This window comes from Tenrec ecaudatus, chromosome 2 (genome assembly GCF_050624435.1).
Source record: "Tenrec ecaudatus isolate mTenEca1 chromosome 2, mTenEca1.hap1, whole genome shotgun sequence".
NCBI lineage: Eukaryota > Metazoa > Chordata > Mammalia > Afrosoricida > Tenrecidae > Tenrec > Tenrec ecaudatus.
The window spans coordinates 81,306,352-81,321,974 of record NC_134531.1 but is presented as its reverse complement, the minus strand read 5'-3'; the positions used below and the strand labels follow the sequence as shown (position 1 = coordinate 81,321,974).

Below are 15,623 nucleotides of genomic sequence, written 5' to 3'. Positions count from 1 at the left end.
TATTTATACATTTACATATATACATATCTATACTGATACCTATATATAACTTTCACATTATTCTTCCTTCCTCTTTTTCTTTCCTCCTGCTCCACTATCATGCTTACTCATCATTTACCACTCAGTAAATCCTCTCAGACACTTTTTGATTGGTCAAACACACACAACCAGGAACGCTGCACCTGTTTCACCATCAATTTTATAACCCTTGCTGCTTCCTTGTCCCTGTCATTATTGATCACCATTCACTTCCTTCTGCCTTGCCCCATCCTACCCCCACTATCCCCCGGAACCATCGGTCCTGTCACTGTCTCCATGGAACTGCTTATCCTGCCTATCTTATATAGCTAGACAGCAAAAGAAAGACCATATAAATACCTCATATTTGTTCTGAATGGATAAAATGGGTCCGGATTCATCTTAAGTATAGTGAATGTCCTGGGGGAAGGAAAAAAATAAATGAAAATCTAAGTCATATGTATGGATATGTGAAAGAGAAACAGGTAAGGAGAGAAATGAGGAAAGATAAAAATATATCCTGGAGAAAAATAAAGGCAGAGATTCCTTCCCTCAGCTTTAGAGTTACAGGAGAGAAAAAATTTGAATTTCTCCAAGAATTTACCACAATCTTCCTCTAAACATGAAGAAAACATTAAGAGACGTCTGAGGAGTTGTGCAATCTATTATGTGGCATTTATTAAGTACACTGTGGATAAAGCACTAATTTCTCACGAGATATCATTTGAGAACCTATACACCCCAATCAACAAAGCTATAAGACCTGCAAGGACCACTTCAGGCTTGTAGTTAAATGTCCCCAACACAGGTTAATCTCACCAAGTGTCAATTGCTAACAAGGATCTGTGAACTCTGATATGCTGGCCCTTGGTCAAATAACTCTGTTGCCTTTTCTGCCACCAGAAGATCATGTGGCCCCTCTGGACTTACTACTTCTGGATGCCTTTAGGACACTAGCATGTCCTATTGAAATGGAGAGAATTGCAACACAAAGAAGCCTGTCTGGAGCTTTAACATAAATGCATGCAGGAAGGGGACTCCATGGTCAGCTGAATCCCAGTCATTCTCTCCTGTCCTTGAAATGGTAATGACAGAGTGTAACTTTCCCAGAATCAAGCCCATTGGAGATAGTCATTCCAAAATCAGACATAAATAAATGGAGAAAGAGGTCTAACAGGAGTAATCATGGTATTGTTTGACTCCCTAGGCACCATATAGTCAATTCTTTTCTTTTCTCCTTTTAATGGAATGATGTCTCTTTAAGTCTTCAAGTGAGTAAAATTTGTAAGAAGCTCGTTGCTAAGAGTATCTAGGGAAACCTGGCAAAAACATTTTATAAATGAATCTGTGTTACATTATATGAAATAAGTCAAGTACCAGTTGGCACAGGTCAGGAAAGGGAAAAGACTTGAAAGATAAAAATTTATTTTAAGATTGTCTCATGTGATTCTCAGCATGAGTGCAATTGTGTCCACTGCTAAGAGTTCACGTATGGCCTGGGCATCACTCATGAACAACTGGGAAATTCAGTTGCCTGGAGACCGAATGGTACTCCTGAGAAATAACTCGCTTCTCCTTTCCTGGGGGTTCAGATACACTCAGGTATACCTGGGAAACAGGAAAGGTCTGATAGAAGTATATAGCAGGGGGAGAGAAAGAAAAAAGATGAGGAACGTACAAACAGTGTTCCAAGAAGACAATAGCCTTCCCAGGAAACCTGGCTTACAGGAAACAAATCTGTGAGATAGATTCAATTTGATGATACCAGAGGCTTAAGTATAAAATGGGAGAGTCATGGCTCCTTAAGGAACCTACTGTACCCTCCCCACCTGCCCCAGCGGCCAGATCAGCTTCATGTGGGGCAGCAAGAAGCCAGAGCACCAGCTTCCCAGTGCCCATGCGGCTGTTGGTGCAGGCCCACGTGGAGCACGGGCAGGTGAAGTCTCACAGTGCAAAAGAAGTCCTTTGTGCTGTGGCAGTTGGCCTTCAAGGCCCTGATTGTCATGACCTGAGCCTGGAGCTGCTGCTGCCCCTACCACCGAGGAACTTTGGGCAAGGGGGCCTCAGGGTGCTCGGACACGCCAACACCACACAGAGGCTTTGCAGGCACTCACTCAGCAAACCAGTGTTACTGGTCCTAGCATGCTGCCGGCCTAACATGCTGGTCACATGGTCCATCTTCTCTCAGGGTGCTCTAGACTGGCTGTGGCCAGTGCGTTTTCTGCCCCACCATGCATGTGTACTTACAACAAACCAACAACGAGGGCTGCAGGGTCCTAGGAACACCACTCTACTTCATTTGGGTGACAAATGCTACTTCAAAGAGACCAGCTGAGAGCCTGGCAACAGGGTGGAGTGGTGACAAGGTGGAGACTCCCAAGAGGAGAGTCACAAAGAGGAAGGTTGATATGATTTTACTTTCACTCATGTGCTGCTCAGCCAATGAGCACGTGGGTTGAGTAAGTGTGGGTTACTCTTATAGGCATCAAGCTGACTTATGGCAGGAACACAGACAAAAACACAAAACTCTGCCTGGCCCCGGGCCATCTCCAGGACTGCTTGCAGACTAAACAGTGGTGATCCATTAGGTTTTCATGAGCTAATATTCAGAAGTAGATTCCAACCAAACTTCTGAGACATAGTGACCCTAGAGGACGGTTAAGAATGGTTCCTATGGGTTTCCAAAGCTGTGAGACTTTACAGGAGCAGAGAGCCTCCTCTCCCTCCCACGGAGCTCCTGGTGTGTTTGAATTGCCAGCCATGCCGATCGCAGCGCACTGAGTAACACACGACCTGAACTATCAGGGCTTTCTTCCTAGGCGGAAACGTGCTCTTCCTCAGAGCACCCCACAGTCCTTCACTGGGAGGTAGGTGGTGGCTGTGCATAAGTTCATGAACCAGATCCCCTCCTTGGCATTGATCCTTCTGCCATTGAAACAGCACTGCCCCCCAGAGATAAGAAATAGTAAAAGTGGGTGGGTGGGGGGGAGTCTGGCACAAAAATGGCCATAGCCCATGTCTATTATTGATCAAGGCAACTAGGATTATGTCTTTCCCTCTGGCTGGTGCTCGGAAGTAGGAGGCGGAGACAAGCACACACAGGCTAGCACAGAGCGCTACAGGGAGTATGGGAAATATGGACGACCAGCCCAATGAGTGGGCTGAGGAAGAGAGGAGGAGTTCTATTTTGAAGGAAAAAGACTGCATCTTCGGATTTAGGAGTTATTACAGTTTGCTTAATAAAATAGGATGCCAGACATCATAAAGACCATCCTAAATATAGTTAATAAATTAAATATAAATATTTATGAATGAAAATCAGAGGTAAGCCATCTAATTTTAAAATGGAAAAAAAAACACAAAACTGGGAAATTCCATTAAAAAATCCTAGTGATAAACAAATAGGAAAATGAGATCATCCTTGTGGCCCTGTATTCCTTCTGCCTACCCCTCAGCCTCTTGCTGCTTCTTTCCATGGGCCTGAACCCAAGCTGCCAGTCATTTGGTTCCCCTAATGGTTTTATCAGGTCCTGCTTGTAAGATGTATTAAGACATTCCACTCTACTCTTTTAGGTGCAGCCTCAGGGTGAGAGAGCTACAAGACAAGCATATCTTTCTACCTCCAAGATTGACAGCACCCTGTAGCATGACTCCAGTTTCTTTGTTAGCAATCTCTCTTTTTCCTCCCTAAGCATCCTACTGTTCATCCCTCTAAGCACACTTGCTGCTATCATCAAAGCATTTGATATCTTTTGCTACCTAAGAAATTAACCTAGTTTATCATCAAGAGAGTATATGAGGGGAGGGGTTACGCTGTCACATAAGCACCAGCATCCCTAAGTTGCATGACTTTTTAATGAATTCATATTCATGGGCGCCTTGTGTGCAGATGGTTTTCAGGAAGCTGTCACTGGCATTTCTCTTAGCACCAGGCCCACCAAAGGGAGCAGGTCTCAGGAAAACCTCCAGACGGAGAACAAACAAGAAGGAAAAGGCAGTGCATTTCAGAGCTAACACTGACAGAAGCCCCAAGACATCGGCACGGCTTTGCCAGGTACTGAAGATCTCACGAAGAGCCACAGAACGCTGCCAGCCACGGTAGACATGGTGCCTCGAGTCAGAAGACATTCAAATCCGACTGCGGAAAAGCTGCCGTCTCAAAACAGAGTGGACTCGATCACTTAGATTGAGTACAGCCTGTGGGAGAAAAGCCTTCGGAGCCCTGAGGAGAGGGCACAATTCAAAATGAGAAGGAGTAGCAATCTTCCACTAATCGTGGGAACTTGAAATGTGTGAAGTATGAATCTAGGAAAACTGAAAGTTGAAAAAAATGGAATGCCTGAAGGTCTATACTTTAGGTGTTAGTTGGCTGAAATAAAATTGGTATTGGCCGAATCAGAAAAGCATACACATTTGTTGCCAGGGTGGGGGAACTCCCAAGAGAATTGCCATTTACTCCCAAAGCTACAAAAATTATCACCAAGGATGCACCGAGGGGTGTGTGACGGATGGGAAGAGGAGGCTCCAACATCAATTGAGAAGGGGTCAGGAGTTTGGAGGCACTGGGATGACTGGAGAAGGGGGACCCCCCCAACTGTCCCTCTCTTCTCACGTCAACAGGAAAGGGTTTCCTCTTGCCAACACCTCTGCCCCTCAGGCCCAGTACTTCTGTGAAGAAGTAGATAGGGAGGGAGAGAGGAGGAAGAGGGCATAATATAAGTGGGCACCAGGTGGGGGACAGGATAGGTGGGGGCACTCTGGATTTCACATGCATTCACAACACTAATTTCTAGGGCAGCAGAGATGGGGGCTAGGCAGGGCAGAGTCCCACTCCCCTCTGGGACTATAAGAGTAGATTAATGAGGGGCAATGCTGGCCTGCCTCAAAGGGGAGAGATGTCCTTGGGTGGTTCAGATCGAGAGGACAGGCCAGTGTGGACTGGGATGTGTTGGTGACCAAGGTGCCAGAGGTAGGAGCACCAGTTGGCAGGAGGAGGTTAGAGGCCTTGGATCATGGAAGCCAGGTGGCCCATGACTCAGGTTCATGAGAGCTGCCTTAGGCACAAGGAGTAATTCAGGTTCTTCTAGGTGGGGACATGGGACTCAGGGTGGTTGCAAGTGGGGAGAACAGCAAAATCAAGAGGAATGGGTTCCACTCATTGTCAGAAAGGACATTTCAAAATGTATCTTGAAGTACAATGCTCTCTGGGGTAGGATAATATCTATCTGCATACAAGGAAATTGAATCAATAAAACCTTTATGCATATGTATGCATTAACCATTAAAGCTAGTGATGCAAAAATTGAATAATTCTACCAGTGTTTTCAGTCTGAAATTGATCAAGCATGCATCTAGATATCATGGTAATTATTGATGATTAAAACAAAGAGGAAGGAATCATTGGAAAATATCATCTTGGTGATGGAAATAAATCTGGAGATTACATGACAGAATTTTGCAAGACAAACTTCTTCACTGCAAAATACCATTTTTTTCAACAACATGAAAGGTGAATGTACATGTGAACTTCTCCAGATGGAATATACAGAAATCATACTGACTATATCTATGGTAAGAAACACTGGAGAAGTTCAATATCAGCAGCTAACACCAGGCCAGAGGCAGACTCGGAAGAGATCTTTAATTGCTCATATGTAGGTTCAGATTGAAGCAACAAGTCCACGATAGCCAAAATATGACCTGGGGACTATCCCACCTGATTTTAGAGAATGAATGAAGCGCAGATTGGACTCATTAACCATCAATGACAGATTACCTGATGAGCTATGGGATGACATTAAGAACATCATACATGAAGAAAGCAAAAGGTCATTACAAAGAGAGGACAGGGGGCAATCCTATTGATGTTATCATTAGTTTAGGCAATAGCATAAAGTATAAAACTCTATTAAGAAGGGGAAATTATACCTATATAAGCCATCTTTTCAGACTATAGTACATCACTTCTTGACTGAACACTTCATTTACATGTATAATGAAGGTTGGGGAGAGGGTAAAACTTTCAGTAATACTCATGCACAACAAAGATCGTTTATAATATTCCTTATTGTAAAATTATGACAATGTGACTAAAGTGAAGCAGAGAGACATGGATTTGGAGCTCAAGTTTAATCCTAACCATAACTCCCAAATCTATATATTTCTTTTGCCATGGCCCTACTTGACACTCACCCCCATGAAGAAATCACTGAAGATGTGAGTGCTATTATAAAAAGTGGTGAAGAAATCAGATGGTGCCCATCTACTAGAAAGAATACACTCTGAGATCTTAAAGACGTATCTTACAACAAGCAGCAGCAAAGTAAAGTGTCAACCAAACACATACTGAAGAAGGACACTGGCCTGGTAATTCAAGGATTCAAATAATAAAATTCAAATCTGGAGAAGGGAACCGAATCAGAGCTTACATTCGGAACGCCTGCTTTGCAGAAGACAGTGGATGACAGTAGGGACCTGAAATCCGTTTTGCAGGGTCTCTAGGATTGAGCCTCGGGTGAATCTCCTCTGGCCATCGTCCAGGGATGTGAATAGGCTTGCTGTCAAACAAAGAGCATTGTAAAGTCAAGAGCCATCACAACAGGCAAAGTAGAGGGGTAGCATAAAAGAGCAAGACATGGTGGATTGGCACCATGGCTGCAACAAAGGGCTCAATATATATAAATACACATACATATATACATACATATATACATATATATATTTATTTATTGTTCTTTATATATATATTTTTTTAAAAAAGAACAATTGTGAAGATTGTGCAGGACACGACAGTCTTGTTGTGTTGTAGATAGGTTCACTATGAGTCAGAACTGACTCAAACAGCAACAATAACAACAAGGAACAACAATGCATGATAGTGAATGTCAACTTCTATTATAGAGTTCCCACATGGATTAACCTTCTGCTGAATCCTGTCTGATATTTGACCAAGAATATGAATTGCCTTGCTATCAGCCAAAGTTCATTGAAAACTAGATTATTACAGATGTAGTTAGGCTAAAAATTTTCACCCTTTTGACTCATTTTAATTGGTTCCAATTTTTATTGTTTTCTGCTTTCTTTTGTATTGAGGGTCTTTTATGTTTTATTTTGTTATTGTTGTGGAAGTTTGGGGTATGGTTTTCATTATCTGAAATCCGGGATAGGTAACTCTATGAAATCAGTACCTGGGTTAATAATTTCTTAGGGTTATGGGAAGAAAGCTTGGGGAGACATGGGAAGCCACTATAATGAGTATGAGAATAAAGAACATGTTCTAAAATTAGTTGCAATGAGTATTGATTGCACAACTCTTCGAAGATATTCAAATCCTTGAATTGCATGGTATGGGAACTATATGTTGATTAAACTGTTAGCTTTGATGTGTTTTGTTATTGGGAATAGCCCTCCTGAATTTCTGTTATATATTTTTGTTTTTCGGTATATGAAACCCAGGATTGATGAACCTCTAGAGGCAGCAAGTAGAATAAGGGTTCCTAGGGGGTACAGTGGGGAAGGTGGGGGCTAAAGGGGAGATGGTATCAAGGAGTCAAGAAGAAAGAATGTTTTGAAATTGATTGTGGTAGCAATTGTGCAATACTGCTTGATGTGATTGAACTATGGGATGTTATGATATCTGAATTACCTCCCAATAAAAAAAATTGGAGGATGGGGGAGTTGTTAAAATTAAAAATAGAAGCCAAAAAGCACTTTATATTGAAACAGAATAAAGAAAAATGTGCATGTTATTTTTTAAATCCTCTGTTGTATATATTTCCTCTATTTATTTAATGATTAAACATTCAAGTGTGATCTTTTCACTATAGAATTGCAATATTTCATCTTTTCCATGACTTTGGATACATCTTACTTTTTCTGATAATAACATTGAAACCCCCCTATCCTCCCTTTTGCATTTTCCTGGCATATCACGTATTTATTCCTTTTTTTGTGTGTTTAGCCTTTCGATATCAAAGGAATTCAATAGCTTCAGCGGTAACCACACGGTCTCTGAAAAGATTTGAAAATTCATAATAGTAAAAATAGGCATTCCTAGTTGAGAATGAGCCAAAGGATGGACGGGAGACTATCCTTTGTACCGCATTGCGGATTCCGCCGCTCACGTATATGGTCACGTGGTCACGTATATCATGATAAAGCTGCTGGGAATGGAGGGAGCTCTCTGCTTTGCTCAGCGCAATCCTGTGACTGCTGAAATTAAGGGAAGACATGTAATAGCTTCATGATCTTAGCAGGTCCTCAGTCTCTCTCTCTCTCTCTCTCTCTCTCTCTCTCTCTCTCTCTCTCTCTCTCTCTCTCTCAAGTACATCATCTGTAAAATGAGGGTGATGATAGGAGCTACTTCCTAGGAATGTTGTAAAGATTATGGAGGTTAGTACAAGTAAAAATGCTTAGAACGGCGTCTCACACACTGTAAACTCTTAAAAAAATGGTCCGCTATTATCATTATTTCTAGAGTTATTCATGGGACCACATTTGCTCCATCCCAGCTGTTTCCCAGTTTTCTGCATGACCCTGACAGGTTTGAGCACAGGTACCAATTCGAACGTGACCCATTCAAGTGAGATTACTGTTTTGCTTCTTCTTTTTTTGTTTTAAGTCTTAGCTCAGTTCAAAAACGTTGTTTTTAAGCATAGTGTGCTAGAACTGAAATTCTGACCACTGGCTTTACAGAAGGCTAAGGCTTGCAGGGGAAGCACTGAGTCCATTTTGAATCCTCATATAAATTCAGCCGCCACTGAGTGCTTTCTGGCCATTGACCAGCTATGTAAAAAGCTGTGGTCATGCACAATGGGTTTGCTATGACTCCCCTGGCCAGCCCAGAGAAAGAGGTCTCACAACCAGAGAGTTGTATAGCTCTCCTCTTGAATGTTGGGGTATCAGAGTAGGCATACCCCCAAAGGAGCTTGTAAAGTTTTCTAATCTTCAATAGTTCAATCATGGCCCCTTTCTGACTTCTTTTGTTGTTGCTGGTGTTTTGGTTTTTATGTTTTCTTTTGTTGCTTTGTTTTGCTCTGTTTTGATTTTGTGCTTCTTGTCTCTGCAGGTCTATCTAGATAAGATTGGCAGGATAAACAATCAGGAGGAGAAAACAATGGGACCAACTGTTCCAGAGGGACAGGGGACAGGGGGAGGTGGAGGAAAAGAAGTGGAACGTCTACCAAGCCAGAGACCAGGGAACTTGTTTAGCGATGGCCAGGAGCTTACAGGACGGAGCTTATAGGATGCCTGATGGGGCTCGAACAAGGGCAATGTAGCCAAGAGGAATTACTGGACTCAAATGAAGGCGGGCCAAAAGGAAAGTGAAAGGAAATAGGGGAAAGACCTCGGAGGAAAAGGACATGTATAGAGGCTTAAATACAGCCTCTACCCCAGCAGCCTCAACCTCATGGAAGCTGACTGCAAACAGATCATCGCCAACCACCACACGAAGTCCATCTATAGCAGAATGTCGCCTATGTTGCCAAAGACCCCGTGAACTAGAGAGCCTGCCACATCTTCGAGTGTCCTGAAGGGCTGTCCCAGGATGGCATCGGCACCACTGGCCAGGCCGGGGACCAACAATGGCTGCCTTTGATGCCTCAGCTTGGGATGGGGAGGAGGAAGAGCCGCCTGACCATCAGTACTGTAAAGACTTCCAGGGCTAGAAGCCCGCTCTCAGAGGTGGGGGCGCGTGGACTGAGGCTTCAGGAGGGAGACACCCCAGGGGCTGCTCTGCCTACACCACCCAGTACTCAGACCCTCAGCCACCTGTGGGGCTCCGCTGCCAGAGGGGCTACAGGCTGTGTGGGGAGACCCAGAAGTCCAGAAACAGATGCCAGCTCCGCCAACTGGCCCAGGTTGAGAGCTCGTTGATAATCCTTCTCTACATCCACGCCCAGAACCTAGGCAAGGCACGGCAAGTGGGGGTCGGGCCCCGCAACCCTGCTGTCAATGGCAGTGAGCCTCGGGATCTCTGTGACTTGAGGGGAGCCCCGGTTCCAGGGCAAGCCGAGCGGGCAGGCGGCCGCGGATTGGCTGGTTCAGGAGAGCCCCACCGCGCCTGCAGAGTGGGTAGCCCCAGCTCCTGCTCCTGCTGGGCCCTGAGGGTGTGGTTCAGAAGAGCTACCCACTGAACAATCACTTGCCCATCATCTCCGCGGGCAGCGCACTCTGTCTCCAGCAGCCTGTGGAGTGGAAACTGTGAACCCCCAGGATGCCATCTCCCTAAGGACGCCCTCAGTCCGCCTGCCCTGTTCTATGACTCTGCGACCCTCTGGCTCTGTGGCTGCGGCCTTGGGTTAGAGCTGCCGGTAGCGTGGGCACGAGCTCAGCCGCTGACCGAGAGGATTTAAGTCAGGAGACTCAGGCAGAGCCTTGCTTTTCCCCAAATAGATGTAAATATATTTATATATAATGGTAGGGAAATAGCTCTATGTACATCTATTTATATGTTTAGTATTAAAGTAGCAGACAGACAGTGGGCCTCTACCAAGTAGCCCCTCAAGGTAAGAACACTTCATTATAATAACCTGATCCCTGTCCTACTTCTGTAGTCCCAGCTTGGGCTGTGATAGACGCATCCACCGCCCTTCATGATTTTGTAGCCATGTCTCTGTGGTCCGTGTCCTCTGTAAGCAGTCACCTGGCCGTGACTCCTCTGGACACCAAGATGGCCTTATGTTGAGGACCTCCATCACCTAGATGATTCATTTTTGTCTTTGCCTTGTCTTTGTCCTCTTTGAGATTTAGTAAAGAGTTCCTGTAAAATATGTTTGAGTTTTGGGTCTTTCCTATAGAACAATGCCACACTTTCTCTCTCCCCCAATGAAAAAAGGTAGATGCTAGGACTTCACTTAGTCTGCTTAAGGCCTCCCTCCTCAAAGCAGCTTCTGTAGCCAGAGACACACATAGCCTTTCAGCAGTATCCTACGAATGCATACCTTTACAAATGCATGTATGAAGAAAGAAAGAAAGAAAGAAAGAAAGAAAGAAAGAAAGAAAGAAAGAAAGAAAGAAGAAAGAAGAAAGCAAACAGGAATGGTAGTTCTCCACCCTTTTGTACTACCTTGCAATTATAAATATCTCTTGGATGTGAACTCAAAAAACCAAAGTCACTGTCATTGAGTTGAAGTCCATTGAGTTGATGCGACAAACTTTAAACCATTTGCTTCATAGACTTCTCAGTAGCTGATTTTTGGCAATAGGTGGCAGCTGAATGATTACTGACGAGAGATCATCAAACTCCCCCCCACCCCCACCCCCCCGTGGTAGCGCTGGGTGGAGTCAAACCAACAATATTTCATCAGTTAGCAGCCAAGCCTATGCACTAGACATACCGTTCAGGGACATCAATGTACCATAATTTATTGAATCGGATCTCTACAATACATGTTTATGTTTCTCCAAAAAGAAGCATAGTAAATATTCTTACACAGGGGGACATTTTCTGCAAAATAAACATTTTAAAGCAGAATTCCTAGGTCAAGAATATGAGCACTTCCAGTGTTGGCAATATCTCCAGGTTGGGCTCTATGGAAGTTTTATCAGCTAACATTCCCAAGAGTCTACACAGCTGGGGTGCTGTTCCCCCCAACTTTTGCTCTCATGGTTTATCACCAAATCTCTCTGTGCAATCGGATGACTATCAACATTATTTCATGACTGTTTGAATTTATTTGTCTTTTATAAGACTGGGATGAATATGTCTTTGTTTACCTCCATCGACAGCAATCACGTGAGCTAGATGATGGAGATGAACAGACCTGTCCCGGAGAAGCTGTCGGTTCTGAAGCTCTGTGCTTCGGAGTCTGATTTCTAGTGTGTGTGTGTGTGTGTGTGTGTGTGTGTGTGTGTGTGTGTGTGTGTGTGTGTGTGTGTGTTCTTTTTCTCTTTCTCATCACAGAAGGATTTCCAAATGCAAGAGTGCAGGTTTCTTTAACCTAATCTTTTTGTTTCTCTTATTTCATTTTTTTTAAGTTTTACAATTTCAATAGCATTCTAAATCACAGTGGCCACAAAAGTTCTCAGGGAGTCTTTTATACATCTATTAATTTTCTTTTCTGTGAAAATATAGTTAGAAAATGTCTTTTTTTAACAAAGAAAGAAAGAAATCCTTTTCTGCTTGCCTACAGCAATTTAAAGGTAATGATGAATGGTTAACTGGGAGAGCAAGGCTCCCAAAGCAAGGGAAATGGGATGATTAGGTTGTGTATTTTAAATTAGTAGTGTCTACTCAGAATACATAAGCAATCAGAGACTCACTAACACAGAAGAGGAGCTACAGATTAATTCATTAATTACAAAAGCATCAAGTTTTATAAATCACCTTTTCCAAAAGAATAGAACTTTCTTTAAAGAAAAATGTGTTTTAATTATACTATTTTCCATAATATGTTTTCTGCTCAGGACTAAGTATAAATAGACAGGCATATGTTCAGACAAAGACAGGACAGCACATTTTCAGCCAGAAAACTGAATAATGAAATGTCAACAAGTCTGAATATGGTTATTCATATGAATAACTTCTTAGGGAGGTGAGTACCCCTCAAATGACTTGATATTTATGAGTCAATATTTCTATTTATAATCTAAAACCCACATCGCTCTTCTAAAAGCTCTGTTGTCATACTCCACTGCTCAGTTACAGAATGTGCAGTGATAATACCTGAGTCAATGGGTTGTGCTGGAGAATTTTATCGCTATATTAAACTGGTAGACAGTACATTTCCCCCAGTGTTTTCTGCTTTCCGCGGTCCTACCCCATTCTCTATTAAACAGATTCAGTTGAATCTAATTTTCCATGATGACTCATCCTAGCCTTTCCCTGGAATTCAACAGAAATTAAGAAATAAACATGTTAGAGCGTGCATCTGAATGCTGCAGTGCTGAATAAATTTTGTTATTAGAGAAGAGGACTAATGGTTCATCAAGTAATTATTGTGAGTTCTGTATTTACATGTGACTGATTGGAAAAAGCCTGTTACAATAACATTATGGACTGCACACATGGGATAGTCATGAGTGGGAATCTAACAACAACATCTTCCAGCCATTAAAATAATAAAATGTTGTCATCTAGTGTTATTTAAACCTAATAAAAAAACCCAGTTAGTCAGTGAGTAGAGCAAGATTGGTACAGGATGCAAAAGACAAGTTTCTTTACCAAATCTCCATATCCCTCCCTCTTCCTACAGCCAAATTATTCTATGCAGTGTGAAATATGATGCAAGTGTGACGTATTTTTCTTCATTACTTTTTGCACCAACGTAATTTTACCGAAAAATCCGTCACCTTCATTTCCAAAGCAACGGTCATGAACAGTGACATATCAAACACTCAAGGGAAGGTGTGCCTGCCCGCATCACCTTCCAATGGAAATGGCCCTTTTCATCCAGGTGGCGAGTTATCTGAGGAGGAGCCTTACAATCCACAGTCCTCTCCTCAGCCCTGCTCGCAGAGAAGGAACCTCATGGAGGAAGTCTGGGTTTGCACCTGGAAGCAAAGACATACTCAGGTAAGTCTCTCGCCTTAACTGGCAAGATTTTAGCATTGGGATCTGCCAGTGGCAATAGAAGAGTGAAGGCCAAAAACAGAGCCACGTGTCACAGATGTCAAAGGTCCTTAGGGACGAGGAGGAGATAGTTCACTTTTTCTTCAGCGAGAAAGCCAGAGAAGACTTGCCATTGAAGGAGCATTTGAGCTGCGCCTTTACGGATATATGAGAATTGTCTATCCGTTCCTTCTGTGCACCGTAAGCATTTCTGATGGAATTTTTGGAGTTTTTCAGTTAGCTTTCCAAATTGGGTTAAGAAGTTAGACCCTTAACTTCAAAATCACAGGATGGTTATTTGAATATATGTGCAAGAATGAGTGTATTCACACATATACAACACATACATATATGTATAAAGATATGTGAATAAAGTGATATGACTGTTGCTTTTCATAATACACAGAAATGCAAACTAAGTATTGATCAATTGCATGCTGGTTAGATGCATAAGGATAACTAGGAACCAAAGACTGTGAGGCAACTAACCAAAAAGACGCAGTAAATAAGGAAATACACCACATGCATACGTATGTCTGTGGAAGTGATAGGGAAAGTTACAGCGTGTGGATATTATTTACTAACAGACGTACATGAAAATGTTTATTTATGCACATTAATTCTTAATTATGGTTACATTTTGTCATATAGAACAATGAAAGGTTCGTGAAAATCGCATTGTAAATAATTAGGCATCCTTTGGAAAGAATTTACAGCCTGTTTTACTTTTCATTTAGACTATTTTTATATAAAGTACACATGAACAGCTTAGATGAACTAATTCTTGTTTTAAAAATGCATGCCTCTGACCTTACCATAGGCTCCTACTTCCTGATTTCCAAAAGCAGCAATTTTCAGACCTATTAACAACTTTATTTCTCTTACTAATGTTCATTAACCTGTTTAACTTACATAAATTGTGTCTTCTTGACCTTTCAGTTTGGGGCTCTGCTGCCTGAATGGAGACAAGTCCCACAGAAATACATAATTTTTTGAGCAAAAATATTTTTAAGCATAATTATTTTGAGCAAAATAATCCAATCATATAATCTGTTAGGTCAGTGTTCATTTTTCACCTGAAGAGCCTATGTAATATGTTATTATTTTCCTTGTCTGTACAATAGTTTGCTAGACATACTTTCTTTTTATAATTCTGTTCTTAGTCCTTTATTAGTTGATTTCTAAAGCCATTTTCTTACCTCTATCATAAATCTCCTAAAAATAATTCAAATATTAGGTATCCAATGTTGTCTTCCAGAAAACAATTTCTCCTGTAGCCTATTGGCGTGTTTTGATGAAGACAGGCTTTTGTTTGAAGCTTCTTCTTGGGGGTCCTTGTCTTCTCTCTGCTGTTGGGTGTCTTTCCAGGATTCCAGAACTCCTTCATTCTTGGTTCATTTCCTCATTTTAGCCATATGCTTCAAAGGTTTCCTCAGAAAGAGCAGGATAATATGGTAGTATAATTTTTCAGACTATTGCCTTTTTAAAAATACGTTTATTTCAAAACATGTGCGTCATTTGACTGGATGCAGATCAGTTTGTTAGAAATCATGTCTCCTTGGATATCTTTAAAACCTTTTTATTAAGAGTTTTGTGAGACTCAATAAAATGATTTATTTAAAAACAAAAAAACAACTTTTTTATTTTGTTTTCTTACCTGACTTCCTGCTATTAAAACAAAAATCCAGTGATTTTATTCTTGAACCTTTATACGAATCTGATGTATGAAACCATTTTTTAAATGTTGGAACTATTCTCTTTGTACGTAATGTTCTGGAATTTCAAAATAATATGCCTGAGTCAGGTTCTTTTCCCTACCCCACCCCCACTTCCTAATATCAGAACCCAATTAACTAGTTACCATCAATTCCAACGCGTGCTCATCAAAATAGAACTACGCCCCATAGTGTTTCCTGCAGCTGGTTGTGTCAGAAGTAGATGATCAAGGCTTTCATCAAGGGCACAGGAAAGTCCAACTCTCTGTTAGCGGCCAGGAACATTAACCCTTTACACCACCCAGGAACCCCAAGAGAATATTACTCATCCATAATGA

General features: G+C 42.0%; 1 pseudogene; it reads left to right on the top strand.

Moving 5' to 3' along the window:
* The first annotated feature begins 1,915 nt into the window (after positions 1–1,915).
* LOC142440027 (SHC-transforming protein 1 pseudogene) lies at positions 1,916–10,154 on the top strand (annotated as a pseudogene).
* The last annotated feature ends 5,469 nt before the right edge of the window (positions 10,155–15,623 follow it).